Source organism: Kogia breviceps, chromosome 11 (assembly GCF_026419965.1).
Source record: "Kogia breviceps isolate mKogBre1 chromosome 11, mKogBre1 haplotype 1, whole genome shotgun sequence".
Classification (NCBI taxonomy): Eukaryota; Metazoa; Chordata; class Mammalia; order Artiodactyla; family Physeteridae; genus Kogia; species Kogia breviceps.
The window spans coordinates 67362283-67383047 of NC_081320.1; the positions used below are offsets into that span (position 1 = coordinate 67362283).

The following is a 20765-nucleotide window of genomic DNA, read 5'->3' on the forward strand; positions in this document are numbered from 1 at the left end:
AAAAATCAAATACAATAATATTTCAGTCACCATACATTATATGATAAGAAACAAAAGAGTAGGTTTTGAAGGATATTCTAAAGCTTCAGTTCTAAGGGACATAGGTAGGTGAACAGATGGTTCTCAGAGAGTGCAGTCACAGACTATTTCCCCTTCAGAAGTTCCTAAATGATGATGCATTTTGATTTGAAGGGTACTGTTGATAGCCCACCGTATGCTTCTAGTAAATCAAAATGAAAATGAGATCATGTATGAGGCTTCCTGAATGAAATTTCCCTTTAAAATAGTGGGCTATCCAACAGGCTTCTTCCCTTTGGGGGCTGGATGTTGCTAGCTCTGCTTTGGGAACACCAGTTGATTCTTTCCAAAAATCCTACCTATTCTTATCTATGGTTACAAAGTCCTACTTTAAAATAAGGCCAGTCTTATATTCCTTTATTCAAGACAAATTCCTAATATTTACTAAGAATTTCTTTCTTTGTTAAGGCCTTCATTTATCTCATTTAAAACTTAAATTAGATATGAATAAAATTTATTAAATGTTCAACGGGATACAAAAGAACATGATGGATACTAAACTAACACCACATGCTATAGAAAGATTAAATTTTGGCTCTTTCAATTACATATATTTTTGGTAAACACTAGAATCAAGTTTGTTCAAATAATAATAATAATATTCCTGAATTGCATCTCTCACATCATTCTTGTGCCTAGACAGAATTTCACACTGAATGTCTATGTTGTTTATAAATATTCAGTTTACATACAGCCCTCTATGTACCAGGTACTGAGAAAGGCAAAGTTACTAGTTTGAGGAGCTTATATTTTAGAAATATAAGAGAGCAAATGTGGAAATAGGGCATTTCAATGGAGGGTGTATAAATGCATCTACAGTGGTGTCAATGCAATTGCTAGCGATAACATACAATGCTATGTGGAATACAGGAGAAGCACTTAGTCTAAAGAGGTGAGGAAGATCAGGAAAGACACCCAGCACAGTTGTTTGCTGAATTTGAATCTGAAGCAGTCACTGCCTTAGAGATTTTAGATCTAGTTGGGTTCACAGACATAAGGAATTAAATAGTAACAAAATATGTAGACCTGGTTATACATATATTTTTTTTCTTCAAATTACTCTAGCACATGACTAGTTTTTCCTTTCTCTCTATACTCTAAATTTCTATTAAGTTCAAGAGATATTTTACAATTCCAAAGAATTACAATGCTTATTATGATGTTCATATACCACACAAGATGTGATGAAATGAATGGAGTTCCAAAACAGATCATTCTTTTTGCCATGTGCTGCAAGTAGGCAGATAGCCTGTGCTAGAATTCATGTAATTGCTGCTTGACAGTATTCAATTTGGATGGTGCCTGACAGATAATCTCTAAATAGAACAGCTGGTTCCAGTTTGCTGTTTGAAAGGCAGTTGGAAAGAAGAGCACAGATAAGTGATGAGTACCCCATTAACCAAAAATCAGCCACAGAGGCAGAGGTCTATGATTCTAGCAAGTCTACCACCTTCTTGGGTAGTTGGATTTTCTCTCCATAAACTGTTTTAGGTTTTGTCATTTAGGTTTCTACCACATAGTTCACTTATCCCATATTAAACTGTAAACTCCCCAAGGATAGAGGATTGTTTTTATATTTTGTAACCTCAGAGTATCTACTAAAATATTCCACACAGAGTAAAATCATGGGATGGAAACATTTCATTGTCCAGAATGTGTACAATGGAATTTGTTGTATATAACTTAAATTTTCTCTAGATATTTTTCCTCTAAACTACTTTTTTCTTTTATTCCTTATATTTTATTTATTTTTAATTTTAAATTTTTATTGAAGTATAGTTGATGTACAACACATAAGTTGCAGGTGTACAGTACAGTGATTCACAATTTTTAAACTCTCTAAATCCACATTTTAAAATGTAAACTTTTATGGAATTATTTCTAAAATGTACTAGACACTGTGCTCTTTATAAAAAACAAGTTCTGCTATATAACCCACCCCTATGGTCCTTCTCCAGCAGTAGAATTATTTATTCAGATCTAATTTGTTAGTGATTCAATGTTTATTTTTTAAAACATAGATTATTAGCATTTTAGTAAATAAAATTTAAAATCTATTAATGAGGTTTCAATTATATGAACTATTTAGTTTATAATTGAGGCCTATAATTTTTCTTAAAGTGAAACTTAAAGGAAATGCCCACAAAAACATACTTTGGCCTATAACAATCCATGTCTCTGGTTTTCTTTTTAGTAATAATTGATAGGAGGATGTATTATGAAGCAATTTAACTACTATTTCCCCAATGGAAACATTCCTGCTGCCCCTCTCCTCCAAATCCAAGAGGAACTGAAAGAAACATCATGGTAGAGCTATCCATTTAGACACACTGCATTGGAAGAGCAAATGCTAAGTCAGCTTCTCCCCCATTTTCCTCTCCTCTAGTTCATTCCTCACGATGGTAACTAAAAAGGGCTGGTCACATATCAATCTCAGCAGAAGCAGGAAGAAAATGTGCACAGATTTAAAAGTAGCTAGGAAAAATACAATTTCATGATTATAGAAGGAGGTAATAAATGTATATAAATAAATATATTTTTTAATTTGACTCCAACATTTAATCTCATCAACACATAACTTGTTTTATCTGGAGAATCGAAGTCTGTCAAAACCAGGTTCCAAAATACTGTTTTCTGACCTACATAATTTCAAAAAAGCAATCTCTTCTGTCTTATACCTGCCTGCCCTCTCTACCATCTGTGGCTCCTACATGACCGGAAGCACGTCTTACTTTTTTGTATCCTCAGGGTCTGGCTTACATTAGCATCTATAAATATTTGTTAAAATGAAAAAGGAGATATGGAATATTTGTTTTATAAAATTTTTAGATAGTATATTTTAGTACAAAAGGTATTGAAGGCTGATACACAGTTCAAATCCTGTACAAGTTATTAGATTGAGCCTCACAACAATAATAGTATTAACTACCATTTATTAAATGACTACTATGGTATCTACTTTATATACATTATCTCATTTAATCTTTATAATATGAAATAATAACCATTCAAATGAACTTAAAAGCAAATGCCATATACTGGGTAGAATAGAATTGTTTATTTTATTCTTTTGGGAAAAATCATAAATAATTCCTTTGAAAATCTTCACAACAACCCCTTGAAGTAAGGTACTATTTTTATTTCCTTTTTACAGCTGAGAAAGCCAAGACTCACAGAGGAGTGATTGGACCAAAGTAATATAGCTAGTCAGTGGTTAAGCTTACTCCATCTAACTACCAGACTGCAAAGTCCACGTTCTTTCTAACATGTAAATTTACTTTCCTAGTGTCTACAAAATGGGGATAATAATATCTACCACACAGGGTTATAGTAAAGTTTACTTTAAAAAAAATGTAAAAACACATGGCTACCCACAGAGTAAACATTCTATACATATTAGCTTTCTTATTTCATCACTCAACTGATCCCCTTACTTTGAGGATCTATAATACCTAACAAATACCTAAATACCTACCATATATATTTTTATATATATATATAAAATAAATATATATATATATCCCTTATATAGAGCCAATACTTCTTACCTTCTATTTATTAGATTTCAGATACATGTACACATAAATATATATGCATGCATAAGTATATGTATATGTCTATATATATGTGAGTGCATGTACATAAATATGTGTATGTATATGTGTGTATCAGCTAAACCAATTCCCATTTACCTCACTAACCTCTCTTAAACTCTATACCTCAAGTACTCTGTTTACATGTACCATCCATAACATTCAGTTCCTTGAGTTAACTTTTAATTATTGCCTTAGTTTAGAATATATAGTGTTCCTGGTTATTGCTCATTATCTTTAAATTTAAATATGACTTTGTCCATCTTTGATTCTCTCAACAATTTTCAAAGCTTCATGGTTCAGGAATTTCCAAGACCGATACCTTGGTTAATCTTTAAACATCACTGATTTAAAGTATTCCATACATAATTTAAGTAACTTAATAATATATATTATTGCCATTTCATGGGATAAGAAATAATAATAGAAAATACTGACACATTTAAATATACAGAATCTTAAAACAATTTTCAGGGTCTGAAAGGTAAATAGCTGAAGAAGAAATATCAAAACATGAAAAGAAAAAGGTTAATATCCCTATTATTCAGAGAGATCTTCAAAATTAATTTTAAACCATAAACATAGCAATGGGGAAATAGACAAAAGAATAAACAATTCACAATAGAAAAAAATGAAATGGATCATAAATACAGGAAAAGTGGCTAACTGTGCAATTGATAAAATATAAATAAAAATTCAATAAGGTCTTATTTTTTGCCAATTGACAATTTCAAAAGAGAACTAATACCTAAGATTGTTGAGAGAAGGGGAAAACAGACATGCATATATACTATATACATAGAAATATTTTTTTCTGGATATTATTTTAGTAATATACAGCAAATTTCAACATTCAGTTTCTTAATTCAGGATAGTAGCATAACTTTTTTTTGTTTGTTTTTTTTGCGGTATGCGGGCCTCTCACTGTTGTGGCCTCTCCCGTTGCAGAGCACAGGCTCCGGACGCGCAGGCCCAGCGGCTATGGCCCACGGGCTTAGTTGCTCCGCGGCATGTGGGATCTTCCCGGACCAGGGCACGAACCCGTGTCTCCTGCATCGGCAGGCGGATTCTCAACCACTGCGCCACCAGGGAAGCCCAGCATAACTTTTTAAATAGAAAAACCAAAACCCATAGACACAACTACAACAAAGCTAGCTGACAAGACATCTCCATGAATGACAAAATACAACAGATGGGAACAATCCATGGACACCTCCAAATCACAAACAGGTCCTGCTTGGAAAGCAGAAAGGGCCAATTTGAGAACAAGCAACTGAAAATGAGAGAGACTATTGCTCACTCTGTCTTTTGATTGGGGAGTTTAATCCACTTACATTTAAAGTAATTACTGATAGGGAAGGAATTTCTATTGCCATTCCATTAGTTGTTTTCTGTATGTCTTGTAGTTATTTTGTTCCCCTTTTCCTCTCTTCTTGACTTCCTCTGTGATGATGTGATTTGATTCATTTCTTATTTTGTGCATCTTTGATAGGTATTTTCTTTGTGGTTACCATGGTGATTACATAAAACATTTTATAATTATAACAATTTACTTTAAACTGATAACTTTGGTCACCTACAAAAACCCTACCTCCCCACTTTATGTTATTGCTGTCATAAATTCATCTTTTTATATTTTATATTCATCAACAAAGTTTTATAGTTATTTTTTATGCTTTTATCTTTCAAATTCTATACTTAAATTAAAAGTTATTTATATACCCATTGCAGTATTACAGGATTCTGTATTTGTCTATATACCTATCTTTATCAGAGAGATATTTATATCTCTCTGATATTTATATTTATATCTTCACATGCTTTTGTGTTGCTGTCTAGTGTTCTTTCATTTCAACTTAAAGGACTCCTTTTAGCAATTCTTGCAAAGCAGGGCTAGTGATGATGAACAACCTCAGCTTTTGTTATCTCCATTGTTTCTGAAGAACGGTTTTGCCAGATTTAGTATTCTTGGTTGACAATTTTTTGTTCCTTTCAGCACTTTGAATATATCATCCTACTCCTGCCTGGCCTGTAAGGTTTTTGCTGAGAAATTTGTTGATCTTATGGGAGCTCCCTTGTACGTGACAAGTGATTTTTCTCCTGCTTTTAAGATTCTCTCTTTCATTTTTGACAGTTTAATTATAATGTGTCTCAGTGTTGGCCTCTTTGAGTTCATCTTAGTTGGAGTCCTTTAAGCTTCCTGAACTTAGGTGTCTACTTTCTTCCTCAGATTTGGGAAGTTTTCAGCCATTATTTCTTAAATAAATTCTCTGCCCCAGTCTCTCTCTCTCTTCTCCTGCTGAGATGCTGAGACTCCCATAATGCAAATATTGATCTATTTGATGACGTCCCATACGTCTCTTATTGTTTTTTCTTTTTGTTCCTCTGACTTGATAATTTCAAATGACCCGTCTTCAAGTTCACTGATTCTTTCTTCTGCTTGATTAGGTCCACTCTTGACTCCCCTCTAGTGAAATTTTCAGTTTAGTTATTGTATTCTACAGCTCCTGAATTCTATTTGGTTTTTTTTGTTTGTTTGTTTGTTTGTTTGCGTTATGCAGGCCTCTCACTGTTGTGGCCTCTCCCTTTGTGGAGCACAGGCTCCAGATGTGCAGGCTCAGCGGCCATGGCTCATGGGCCCAGCCGCTCCGCGGTATGTGGGATCTTCTCGGACCAGGGCATGAACCTGTGTCCCCTGCATTGGCAGGCGGACTCTCAACCATTGCACCACCAGTGAAGCCCTATTTGGTTATTTTTTATAGTTTCTCTTTGATGGTATTCTCATTTTGTTCATGATGGTTTTCCTGATTTCATCTAGTTGTCTATGTTCTCTTGCAGCACACTGAATTTCTTTAATATATTTTGAATTCTTTGTCAGGTAATTCACAGATCTCCATTTCTTTAGAGTCAATTTCAGGAGATTTAATTTTTTCCTTTGATTTGGGCCACATATACCATGTTTCCCTGTTTATTCCTGTGGTTTGTTATATTTTGCTGTGATTTATGCATTTGAAAAAACATCCACCTCTCCCAATCTTTATGGGCTGGCTTGGTACGGAAAACATAATCAACAGTCAGCCCAGCTAGAGATTCTGGGGGCTTCTCAAACTCTCTATGGGGCTGTGTCTTCTCTGGCTTTGTGTGTGTAATTTCCCAATTAGAGGGCTTTGCCATTTTCTTTTTCAGAAGTTTGTTGTCTCTTGCTTCCTCTGGCTTGTACCTGTAATGCTACAGGTTCTCTGGCACTGTAACAACGTGATGCTACAGGCTCTCTGGCACTGAGCTCTCTTTTGTACTCTGTGGTTCCCTGGCATCCAAGATATGCCAATTCAGTAAGTATTTAGAGTCAGGTAAGATAGAATCTAGTCACTGAGGCAGCCCTGCAAAAGCCAGAACTCAGAGGTACATTCCACTCTTCTCCTTCCCTCCAAATAGAGAAGCCATAAGTTGGGCTTTTCCTCCTGATTCTGAGCTATGTCAGCTTGGGGGAGAGGCTGACATGGATGAAATGAAACAGTTTTTCTTACTTCAATATAGCTGTTCTTGGCTTTGAGTTTGCCTGTGGCACTGCAACCTCCTAATTGGTTTCTGGAGTTCTCATAAAGGCTTTTTGGACAGCATAATGTGTTAAATCAGTATGTCTGCGACCACTGAGGTCTGCAGCTTCCTATTCCGCCATCTTGCTGATGTCACTCTAAGCCATTAAGTTTTGAAGTAGTTTGTTATGCAAATCCAGGAACTGGAATAACAAGTCAAATGACTGGAAAGACATTAACATAAGGTCTGGTGGCTTACTGTTCACTGTAATGTGAACATTACAATAAGACATTCAACCAGACTGTATGCTTCCTGGCAGAGGAGAATAACATGCTCTATGAAGAAGAAAGAAAGAGAGAAAGAGAGAGAGAAAGAAAGAAAAGAAAGAAAGAAAGGAAGGAAGAAAAGAAGGAAGGAAGAAAGGAAGGAAGGGAGGAAGATGGGAGGGAAGGAAGGAAGGAAGAAGGGTGGGAGGGATGGAGGAAGAGAGGAAGGAAAGAAAGAAAGAAAGAAAGAAAGAAAGAAAGAAAGAAAGAAAGAAAGAAAGAAAGAAAGAAAGAAAGAAAGAAAGAAAGAAAAGGAAGGAAGGAAGAAAAGAGAAAGAAAGAAAGAAAGAAGGAAGGAAGGAAGGAAGAAAAGAAAGAAAGAAAGAAAGAAGGAAGGAAGGAAGGAAGGAAGGTAGAGGGGAAGGAAGGAAGGTAGAGGGGAAGGAAGGAGGGAAAGGGAAGGAAGGAAGGAAGGAAAGAAAATAAAGAAAGGAAGGCAGGAAAGAAGGAAGGGAGGAAGGAAAGGAGAAAGAAAGGAAAAACATGAAACACCTCAAGCTTCTAGATCTATTAATTTATAGGAAATACAGAAGAAAGAGGTTCGTGTTAAATGACAACCTGGGTGTGTAATTCAGACTCTACAGGAAAATCTACAGGACAAGTAACTCAGTTTCTTCAACAAATTGCAAGGGGAAAAAATAAAAGGAGATAGCAAATGTATAGATTAAAAGACTTAAGAAGTATTTTTTTAAAAACCTCATACCTAAGTTATATTTCTATTCATTCATATAATATTCCTCTTACACACAGACACTCCTTAACAATAAATACAAGGACTTTATACAATGGCACACAAAATAAAATCTTTGATCCAGCAACAATTTATGTGTGTGTGTGTGTGTGTGTGTGTGTGTGTGTGTGTGTATTCACTTCAGTTTTCTTTGCAATGCCAAAAATAAAAGCAAGAAAGGAATTTAGATCTATTATTAGGAATCCAATAAAAGAATGATAAATCCAAACAATAAAGTTAAAAAGTCATTAAAAATAACAATGTTCATATAGTGTTCAGTGCCCTGAAAAAAATCCAAAACTTATTGTTCAGTGAAAAAATGCAGGTTACCGAATGGTACACAAAATATAAACTAATTTATTTAAAATACATAAGTACCGGGCTTCACTGGTGGTTCAGTGGTTAAGAATCCGCCTGCCAATGCAGGGGACATGGGTTCGAGCCCTGGTTCGGGAAGATCTCACAAGCTGCGGAGCAACTAAGCCCGTGTACCACAACTACTGAAGCCTGCGTGCCTAGAGCCCATGCTCCGCAACAAGAGAAGCCACGGCAATGAGAAGCCTGTGCACCGAAACAAAGAGTAGCCCCCGCTCGCCACAACTAGAAAAAGCCTGCGCACAGCAACGAAGACCCAATGAAGCCAAAAATAAATAAATTAAATAAATTAATTAAAAAAATAAAATAAAATACATAAGTACCTAAATATTCCAATTATCTGGAAAAATAATTACCAAAATATTAAACGGAATTAATAGCTTTAAATGATGAGAATATGAATTATTTTGAGTGATGAGAACGATTTATTTTTACTTTATTATTTATCCTACTTTATTATTTAACATACAATATAATTTTAATTATTGTTCAAAATTCAATATGAGTGTATATGTATTGTATTCTTAAAAACTGTTTTTGTTTTATTTTTGTTTCTAAAAGAAACCATGGAATATGAGAAACCCTCCATTATTTCAACCATATATCAGTTTAACACTTACAAAATAATGTTATTGTCTCCTCCAAAAACACAGGCAGGGAGAAAGGAAACAAAATTGTAAATGGCTATATGCAAGTCTCTGATACTTGAAACGTTTTGGAAGCAAGATTACATTCTATCTATTAGTAAACTGACTTTCAGAAGGAAACTGCTCATAGTTTGAAAATGAATTAACCCTTTCAGAACATAAGAGTAGAAAGCATTATGCAAGCATACACTATGAGCTCATTCTGATGCAATCCACTGAGAAATCCCACATACCTAGGGTAGACAGGGAATGGAATTGAGCAAAGCCAAGGAATTCTGGCTCTCCCCTTAACTCATCTTTAGTAAGTGATCATATAGTCATTCTAACTGGTGCTGGATTACACACACAAGGCATATACTTATGGTACCAGAAAAGCATAAGTAGCAAAATAAATTTTTAAAAGAATTTGATATGGAATATTACTTTGGATATAAACAAATAATATGCATTTACATACATTCATTCAACCAATATTTATTGGGTACCCTCTATATAGCCCAGGTTTAGTGCTAAGTGCAAGGAGAGAGTTGAACAAAATAGACATGTTCCCTGCCCTCCCAGAACTAGCATTTTAATATAGCAACATACTTCCAGCTTAAAAAAACTTCTTCACATTGCCATAGAGTTAATAGTGATTAAGAACATTGACTCTGGAGCCAAACTATCTAGGTTTTAATCCCACCTCACCCACTTACTAGCTATACAACTTTGGGCAAGTTATTTAACATTCTTTGTCTCAGTTTCCTCACCTGGGAATAATAATAATACCTCCTCTTAGAGTTTTTTAAATAAATTAATAAATAAAAGTGCTTAAAGAGAGCTGGCACACATATTAAGCACTCCGGGGGAAGAAGTCATACATACAGAATTTCAGTAAGTTTTTCTTATAGATATCAGTCTAGATTACAACAAGGTACACAAAAGCACTTAATTCTTCTTTAACAAAAGTATACTTATTTTCTTTACATTCAAAAAATTTTGAGACAGTCTAGAAATCTTGGGTTGAAAAAACAGCATCATATTTGATATCTGAGTCTATTTGGCAGAAACATGGTCAGAGTAGAGTCCCAGATAGAAAAGTTCCCTATAAGAACCCATCACACTCTGACATTTTGTCTTTGTTTACTTGTTTGCTGTGTTTCCCCTACTTTTTTAAAAAAAAAAAAAAGCTTCAAGAGGACAACCACACTGCCAGTGCCCAAGACAGTGCCTGAAATAAATGTTTTTTAAATGAAGAACAGAGTTCCCATATCACAAAAATGTTGACAATAGAATTTGAAGTAAATGTTTTTCATAAGTCTGCAAAACCTTATAGTATAGCCTCAAGTAGAAAGTATAGAACTTTAAGTATTATATATCAAAATAACTGTTAGTCAAAAACAGGACTGTTCTCCATAGTTATAGTATATTTAGATACAAAAAGTAAGGAGTAAAAGGAATAAGAGTGGTGTGTGAGTAGAAGGCCCTCTTTTCTATAATACCAGAGTCCTCTTAGCATTTGTGCTCCATAAAAGTAAACAGTGTTTCTGGATTCTTTCCATTCTGGTGTTGTTCATTTTAATTTTTTCTATGAAACAAATCAGTTCATTTTTGCTTCTTTTGGAGAAAAAGAAATGATCAAGTTCCTGTCATTTTGGTCATAATATTAATTTACATCTACTATTTCAAAGCTCATGCATTAAAAGAAATCTGACTTACCACAGGCAGCAAGTTTTAGTGTTTGAACCAAATCACTAAAAAGGCTCACAATTTTTTAAAAAACTTTTTCACATTTCCTAGCCCGAAGTTCCTCATTACCAAACTGCATAACTGTGCCTACAGTTTAATTCCAAAGAAATAACACTGAAAATCTTTCATTATGCTCTTTTCTTTTGAAACAAGTTATTTACATTTTTATGGAAATTATTTGCTGTGATTCAAGATTAACAACATAATAGAAGTAGTCACAGCTGGTTTTTTTTTCCCTTTTATGTTATCTATAGGTGGAAAAATGAGAAGCTTTGATTATGCAAATTAAAACAGAATCTATTATCTTCTTCCTGATCTATGTCCTGATCATAGAGGGTTTTTAAGCAATGTTAGTTTCGCACATTTGGAATCACAGTCAGTTTACTGCTAGTAACCAATGGGCTATATTTGCAGACTCTATCAGTTTGACCCAGCTTCCAGAGCTTAATGGTCCTCCAGGCTAAAAGAGAAAGCTGATCCATCAGGCTTGCATTAGCATAGAATCACACTCCAAGCTTATTGATGTGTGTTCAGCATAACTACCATCCCCAGAACTCAGCTCAGTCCATTATTTTCATTTTATCTCAAGTCATTTGTATGGTTGTCTGCCCCAGTTAAAGCTCCAGCAAGACTGGTACTTAAATGAATTTGTGAGAAAGGGGACAAATGCCCCCTGAACTTTCAGCACTTTGCTATCAAGCCTTGCTAACATAAAATATACCAGTACTCTTAGGTCCACTTAGTGAGCAGATCAAGAATAGCCTATTGCAGGGGGGGAAAAAAAGTCACTTAGTACCCTATTAGCCAACAAGGAGTGTGATGATTAAATGATTTTTTAAACTGTAATTTTAAAGCACTGCTCTGATTTCTCCTGAAAGCTATTTATAAAAAAATAAATTTCATAACAGCTATGTCTTTGCTGTTTAAATACCTTTCTCTTTTAAAATACTGAACACACAGTAAAATAAATGTTCCCAATAATAATACATTTCATCACCTAGGGAAATGTTACATTTAACGGTAACAAGAAAAACAACAATCTGTAACAATGAGGCATTTAATGTGCACAAAACCCCATAATAAAGGATTTAATGTGTATATAAACACTGTAATGGGTTTGTATATAATCAGGCATTTGAGGTATACATAAAATCACTCTAATTGTAAATCTTTAAAATGAAAATAAAGTGCTTCCATAGGTGTTTTGAATATACAATAACCACTGAAATTGTAAAGCTGTTCTTAAAACTATTTTTATAAATTTACATAGTGCTTACAGGTGTAATTCTGAGAGAATCTGTAAAGGGAACTATTCCCAGACTTTTTTTTTTTTTTACTTTAGAAGTAATCTAAGGACTACAAAGGTGAAGTGACTAGCTCAGATCCCACAGAAAGTTAATGTAACTAAAACTCAAAAGTTGGTGAATTTTCAATCTGCTTATCCGTCACTTAAAATTCAGTGATATTTTTGCCTCATTATTTGTCTTATTGCTATACTCGGGAAGTTAAACCTAATCTGAGAGCCTCAGTATCCCAGCTAGTTTCCTTCTTCATGCCCATCACTGCAGCCTTTGGAAACCTCGTACTACAACAATTGGGGCAAAAAGGAAGAAAACATTTAAAATAATTTAATCTATCAAATATTGTTAGAGACATCTTCATCTGTAATCTCCTTTCATCAATTTCTCTCATCTCCCTTAGACAGATATTAGGAAGAAAACAGAAAGCTAACTTATGCAAATTGTTAAAGCACTACACAAAAGCCGTTGGTTGGGTGAAAAGAAAAATCTAATACATGCAAAATGATCATCTAAAACTTCTTTCTAAATGCTGTTTTCAATTCTGAGAAACACGGTAAGACTAAACACACAATCTGATGAAAGTAAGCCTTTTCGTCTTAAATGGACTGGTAAAGAAAGAAGCTAACGTTTACTGAGTACCTACTTTGTGTCAGATATTATTTCTCTTAGATTTTCTCATTTAGTCCTCTGAAATGCACCACAAGGTTCAGTTTGATTACTCCCCATTTAGAGTCTCAGGAGGTGACTCTGGCACTGCCAAAAGGTCACAAAGCTACTAGGTCCTCATGCTAGTCTCCAACCCCAGATAAATCTGACTCCAAAATGGGGCACACTCTTCTTTATACCCTTGTGCATGCTGCTCTGTGCTTTCAAGAAAATCTTGGGGTTTGCTGTTAGTTTCCAAGGAGACTGTGTTATCTTATACTTCCACAAGTTGTGGAGGAACTAGCTATCTCAAATTTGTAAAATCTGGACTTTCTGTCTTGAGAAGAAAAATTTTCAAGAGGAAAACAATTACTGAGACTGTGTAACCCATCTTTGGTTTCTCTCCTTATTTATCTCTTTTCAAATACTCTTACATTCTAGGTACTTTTAGGAAAATGACTTAAGGCAAGTTGATACAGAAGAAACTCTTGGCCTTCCTTGGTTTTCATCTATTGCCCTTTCAGAAAGTTATAAATTTACAAAAGGAAAGTCATCTCCATTTTTTAAGTATATAAAAATACATCCACTCATATGTTTTTGTTTGTATGCAGAAAATGACTCTGGAAGGATACAAAAGAAACCAGTCATTGTGGTTGCCTCTAGGGAGGGAAACTGGGTTGATAAAGGCCAGGGACGGGAAGGAGATTTTTCACAGTATATATACTCTTTTGGACATTTTGAACTCTGAATCATAGACTACCTACTCAAAACATACATACGTACATACATACAAACATAAATAAATCACATTCAACCGCCTTTATGATGAATGTTGATCAGTATCACTGCAGCTGCAATCTAAAGCAATAATTCTTATGAATTCTATATTTCACTAAGTATTTTAAACAGAATTTACTCTAACAATATAGTATAGAAGCTTGCTTGAATGAGTCAGAGATAGTATCCCAGGCACTAGCTTTGTATAAAACATACTCAGGGGCTTCCCTGGTGGCGCAGTGGCTGAGAATCTGCCTGCCAATGTAGGGGACACGGGTTCGAGCCCTGGTCTGGGAAGATCCCACATGCCGCGGAGCAAGTAGGCCCATGAGCCACAACTACTGAACCTGTGCGTCTGGAGCTTGTGCTCCACAACAAGAGAGGCCGCGGCAGTGAGAGGCCCACGAACCGCGATGAAGAGTGGTCGCCGCTCACTGCAACTAGTGAAAGCCCATGCACAGAAACGAAGACCCAACACAGTCAAAAATAAATAAATAAATAAATAAATAAATAAAATTAAAAAAAAAACCCCAACATACTCAGGCTGGAGAAAGAGGAGTCTCAAAACAGAAAAATAGCATAACTGATTACTGATCTCTCAGAGAAGAAGGAAAAGAAATATATTTAGCTTGAGGATTTCAGCTCCAACTGTAGTCAAGATCATGACAAGGACAGGCAGGCTGCCTCAGCCAAAATAGTTTTCTTATGAGCCCCTTCTCACCAAGCATAGTTACCGCTTTAAAAAAAAAAAAAAAGGGAGGGGAGTTATTAGTGGTGATTTCTTTCACTTTCCCCTAGTTGGTTTCCTCTAAAAAGAGAGTGATGACATGTATAGAAAGGTAAAGTTTGCTATAGTTAAATCTTTACATTCTAAGGCCTTTTTGCTTCTTCTTTCACAAGAATGTACAAATTTTAATACATTTGAGAATTAGAGGGTAAGAGGGCTTGATGGCCTCTCAAGAAAGATCTAAATATTCTCCTACAGCAAATAAAGAGTTAAATATTGTCTGGTAATCTATTCTTTACAATTATATAGATTCTGTTATTTCTCTTAGTAAAGGACTAGAAGGTTTCCCAACCCTACAGTTAGGGTGTTTTTAATTATATCTAACCTAAAACTCTCCTGTTATAATTTAAGTCCTCCAACAGTAGTAAAAATAGTGAACACTTACTTCCTCATACACACACACACACACACACACACACACACACATATCCTTTCATTCAAGTTGTACTTATCAAGTGTATAATATGTACTAGCAATATATTAGGATTCATGTTGATCTGACTTTCACTGAACAACTATTTGAATTATACAAGGTACAATTTAGGTTACAAAGATAGGCAGCAGCATATAGCATGTTCTCTATTCTCAAGTTTACTAGAAGGGTAGAAGCCATGATTTCAATATTTTATAAATCCCACCCCATGCTACTTATGGTTGATAAATATTAATCAACTAAAACTGAGTTCTTACTTTGACTTTCTTTTTCCAAAGTTAGGCTCAGGTCTTTAACAAGGAACATTCCAGCTATAACAGATTCTGAAATTATTTTTAAAAATTATAAAAATGTAAGTACAAAATGAATCTTGAAACAACAATAGTAACAGATTTCGTGTATTAAGCTCTTTCTAAACGCCAAGCATTGTTCTAAGAACTTTAAATGTTTAACTCATTTGATTCTTATACTAAACCTGGAAGTTTTGTCATGTTAAGGAAGCTGTGGCACAAAGTAGTTAAATAATTTGGTCAAAGTTATACAGCTAGTAAGTGATGACACTCAAGCCCAGGCAGTCAGGCTCCAAACAGGTTTCTTAACTATCACACAATATTGATTCTCAAGACACTAGAGTTTACTATAAGAATGTTTCAACAGGTTTGTTTCATTGGACCATATCCCGTTAAATTCTTCCAGCTGCAATGGATGATAATTGGGTTGGAAACCTTCTCAGTATCTTGCAAACCACTACCCTATCCTATTTCCCTCAAGCCCTCCATAGTGTATCATGGGTACACAATTTCTTTCCTTTCTCTACACTGCCCAACCTGAAAGTACAGTTTAAATGGTGAGTAGATGGAAAATGAAACTAGATAATACAGAAAGCATTTACTGGAATTACCGGTGACTTCTTTCATCTTACCCATCTTCAAAGCTAAGCCTCCTTCTAAAAAATAGACCTCTAGGCTTGGTTTTAGCATCACTGGTCCTGCTTTCACTTTGCCAACGGTTTTCTCCCCATGAATAACACCAAATGTAATGTTATTTTATTAATTCAACACCTGGGTACCTGGGTACCTTCTAAAATTATTCTGCAATCAAGAAATTGAAAATATTCTTCAGGCACTTGAGCTAGCATCCCATGATGCCATAGAGAAGCAGGGCTAATGTGATAATGGCCTTCTGCCTCATACAAGGTCCTCTGTCAATGGGTAAACCAAGATTTCAAGAGGGTCACTTCACAACAAAATCAAGAGCCCAAGGTTCAGGATACAAACTGATGGCACTGTTGCTAGAAATAACCTAGATCCTGTAAGATGAACAATATCCTCTCTAGGTTTAAATAAAATGTTTATTGAGGTGCACCAATTCTTTCATGTCAAGAAATTCTTTTGATTCACTGGCATAATACAGTTCTAAAGAGTACAGTAGTGACCTAACACGAAAGCCTCTCCAAAAACGCTTGACTTGTACACAGATTCATTGTTACATTATGTTTGGGGCCATTATGGTTTTCAACAGATAAGTAAAATAAAGAAATAGATCAGGAATAGAAAAGTCCACTGGCTATTAAAGATGACTTGCTTTATTTTCCTAATTTAAGGCATAGTCCCGAAGCAAAGCTAGCACTCAGGTGCTAGCCCCTTGGGGACCCAAAGAAGGTTCTCTGGAAGCATGGCAGGGTGGTAAAGACCCATGAATGGAGGTTTCTGGCAATATATTTGGAAGGAATGACTCTGAGAATTTTAAAAAATTTCCACCACTGCTATAGACTTAGGTTCTTTTATTGGTTGGGCCAGAAACATGACTGGCCCATTTTAGGTGAAGTATTTAATTTAATTATTTAACTCACCCAAATTTCACTGAATAATGTATTGCTGTTTTGTTGTTGTTGTTTTTTTTTTTTTTCAGGCTACATTTAACACAATCCTCAATGTTGAACCTCAGATTTCTGTCTGAAAAGCCCTACAATTAGTCACACTTGGAAAAAATAGCAATTAAATTTCTCAGACAAATTTTGCTCTAAACAGGAAACGATGAAATAATTCACTCTGATTTACCCTCAGATTTTATGATCTGAGTTTAAAATACACCTATTTTATTTAAGAACTGAAGAACAAGTCTCTCCAGCTTTTTCAAGAGTTGTCAAAACCAGATGTTACCATCCCCTTATCCCTGGTAAAAGAATTTCTCTAAAATATAGAGTCAGGCAGATATTTTCCTCCTTTCCCTCCATGCTATTCTAATTGTTACTTCCATTAAGACAACGCTGCCTCAAGCTTTATATCCATGTCCAAAGACTTCCTTATTTCTAAAAAGCTACTTCTTTAAACTCTGAAAGACTAAAAAGCAGCGTCGAAAAACACCTTTTATAGTCACTCTCACAGTCGTTTTACTAGACTGAATATTTCACCCACGGCAGGAAAAAAAGAAAGGAAATTTGATTTTAAACCTAGGTTCTAGAGATGATGTCTCAGCAATTCATTAAAATATGCATTAAAAGCTGATTCCATACTCTAACAGTAACATCTGCCCCCCAAAATGGACAACAAAATTATCTTTTAATAAAAATGTGTGCTCTATAAACTACATGATACAAATTTCCTTAAACCAAATTGAATCCATTCTCTATACTAAAGATGACAAAAATTATCCCACTAGCTGAATTTCATTGCCAAGCTGTCAACCTGAATTTCTTCTGTTTAAAAATAGCTGTTCATTACATTCAGTAATGGGCTGTCAAAGCACTACAGAACTGAACCTGTATCATACACAGAAGCAATTGGGCAATGTGCATTATTATGTTTAGATTACTTGCATTCTTTACAAGACCCCTAGGCTAATTTTAAATAAGATGGTTCACTTGAACTAAATCAAAACCTATTTTATTTTACCTTAAAGCTAATACATATTTTTCATTTATGACTCACTAGTGCAGCATTAATAGCAGGTAAGACAAAAAACTCATTGAATAGATATGTGAGCAAAAGTAAACATGCACATATGTACGTTTATGGGTTTGTATGTGGTTTTGCACTCTATAGTCATATCTATTTTTAATAATAGATTCTTGAATTACAACATTGGGCACACCAAATTAGATAATATTGCCGATATGTGAGCAAGCATTGTCGACTCCATGAATACATGATAGGTTGTTAACTGGAAGCATCACTCCTGCACCATATAGTCTTTGATATTTTAGCATAGCAAATCAATTAGACATCTTTTTAACTAATGTATAATGCTAATGTATAATAATTCACCATATAATTTAGTATGGGATACTGTGAACAACTATAAAAAAGCACATAAAACCCACAGCAGAACCATTCTTCTACAGCATGATATCATAACCCCAAAGCATGCAATAACGGCTACAGGATATCAAAGAGATGGTAACCAAACTGGTTACAGGTGACTTGTAAATATATCCAATGAATGCAAGGACCAGGTTGTTTTTTTCCCACAAGTCTTTATTTTCATTAACAAACAGAAGCTACTACTACATTAATCGTGTGAGAAGAAAGAATACTCATGACATTAAAAATAAATTTTACTTTAAAAAAATCATCTCTAGGGCTTCCCTGGTGGTGCAGTGGTTGAGAGTCCGCCTGCTGATGCAGGGAACATGGGTTCGTGCACTGGTCCGAGAAGATCCCACAGGCCGCGGAGCGGCTAGGCCCGTGAGCCATGGCCGCTGAGCCTGCGCGTCCAGAGCCTGTGCTCCGCAACGGGAGAGGCCACGACAGTGAGAGGCCCGCATACCGAAAAAAAAAAAGAAATCATCTCTAGATTCCTACCTTGGAAAATAAAAGGTATAATGACTTCCAAACTCATAGACTCCATTGTTGGTGAAGGTAAAATAAACTTCAGTATTCTAGCAAGATTAAACTTTGTAAGCCAAGTCTGCCAAAAAGAGATTGCAGGGCAGTAACAATAGTAAAATTTTTTTAAAGTGTGTTAAAATAAAGGGGGTGGGGGTGGGCATATACACTACACACATTACATTTCAACACTGTTTCTATGAGTCACCAGTACATCAGGCATATGTGTGGCAAACAGATGAATGAAAAACAAGAAGAAAAACATCCAAAAGATGCAGCTGTTGTATTTACTTACTTTAAGGACAAAATATTCTAAGATCTGAGATAATCAGCACTCTGCCTAGTTAAAAGCTTAATAATCAGGATTTACAGATGCTCTTCACACTCCAAGGTACATTGGAAGTAACTGGGAAGAAAATTTATTCTGTATTAAACTGACTCAGGTCCTCATACACATCTACATCTTATTCCTAAAACTCTTCAAATACTTCATTTCATCATGGCCCCATTAACAACATGGAAAATGATTCCAGTTAAAAATCTACTTTTGATGTAATTGCCCTGATTCAGTTAAAAATGCCCAAATTAGCTTTTTCAACCACCAACCCAATATGAATGGGATTCAGTGAACAGATTTACAATTAAGAATCAGTTTTGTGTTTTGCTAACTGATTCATATGTGATATTACCAACATAAATTATATTGTATCTACATTGCTTTGTTTAAAATAAAATTAAAATATTTACTATATTTTTTTCAAAAATGAAATGTTATTTTGGCTGTTTGGCCATGACATTCAATCAAAATAGAAAGCTTTTCCCCAAAATTTTACTACCAAAAATTTCGAAAATATTGCAAATGTTTAAGAATTTTACAGAGAAGACCCATATACCTTACCCACCACCTAGATGTTAACAGTAACATTTTTTTTTTTTTTTGGCGGGACGCGGGCCTCTCACTGCTGTGGTCTCTCTCGCTGCGGAGCACAGGCTCCGGACACGCAGGCTCAGCAGCCATGTCTCATGGGCCCAGCCGCTCCACGGCACGCGAGATCCTCCCGGACCGGGGCACGAACCCGCATCTCCTGCATCGGCAGGCAGACGCCCAACCACTGTGCCACCCGGGAAGCCCAACAGTAACATTTTGTGTAATGCTTTAAGTATTATATATCTATCCATCTGAAACAGAAATTTTTGATAAAAGATAAACATATTTCATTGGAATAAAGTAAGAAGTCCCACCAGGGACTTCCCTGGTGGCACAGTGGTTAAGAATCTGCCTGCCAATGGAGGGAACATGGGTTCAAGCCCTGGTCCGGGAAGATCCCACATGCCACGGAGCATCTAAGCCCATGCGCCACAACTATTGGGCCTGCGCTCTAGAGCCTGTGAGCCACAACTACTGAGCCCGGGCGCTTAGAGCCCATGCTCCACAACAAGAGAAGCCACTGCAATGAGAAGCCCATGCACCGCAACCAAGAGCAGCCCCCTGCTCATCGCAACTAGAGAAAGCCGGTGTGCAGCAACAAAGACCAATGCAGCCAAGAAATAATAATAATAAATAAATAAATAAAATAGCACAAAGATTATAATGCTTTACCGAATAATGAACCTAAAAGGATAATAGTTACTGCTTTTGATTGCAGCTAGAGTATCATAAATGATCATCTCCATTTTTAAAAACTATGACTTCACTTTGTTTTAATAGAGACAACTGAATCTAAATAATTCTGTGTTAGATTTTGACTGATTATTGTATCTTAATATGAAAGGGAAGATATGACAGTAACAGTGGAACATATTTCATCACTAGGAAAGAATAAAGTCCTCCAAGAAACAAAAATCTTTTGTTTGTTTTTGAGTTACAAAATGAGAATTAGGGTAATGATTTTTCTAATCATTAACGTATCAGAAACTAAAACTATTCTAATTCAACATTGTGTCTAATATAATACATGTATGTTAAGAAAAACAACTGTTC

At 35.4% G+C, this 20765-nt stretch overlaps 1 protein-coding gene across 2 annotated transcripts in view; it reads right to left on the reverse strand.

Moving 5' to 3' along the window:
- Positions 1-20765, reverse strand: part of CAMKMT (calmodulin-lysine N-methyltransferase) — a 437650-nt gene that overhangs the window by 299879 nt on the left and 117006 nt on the right. The window lies entirely within an intron of this gene.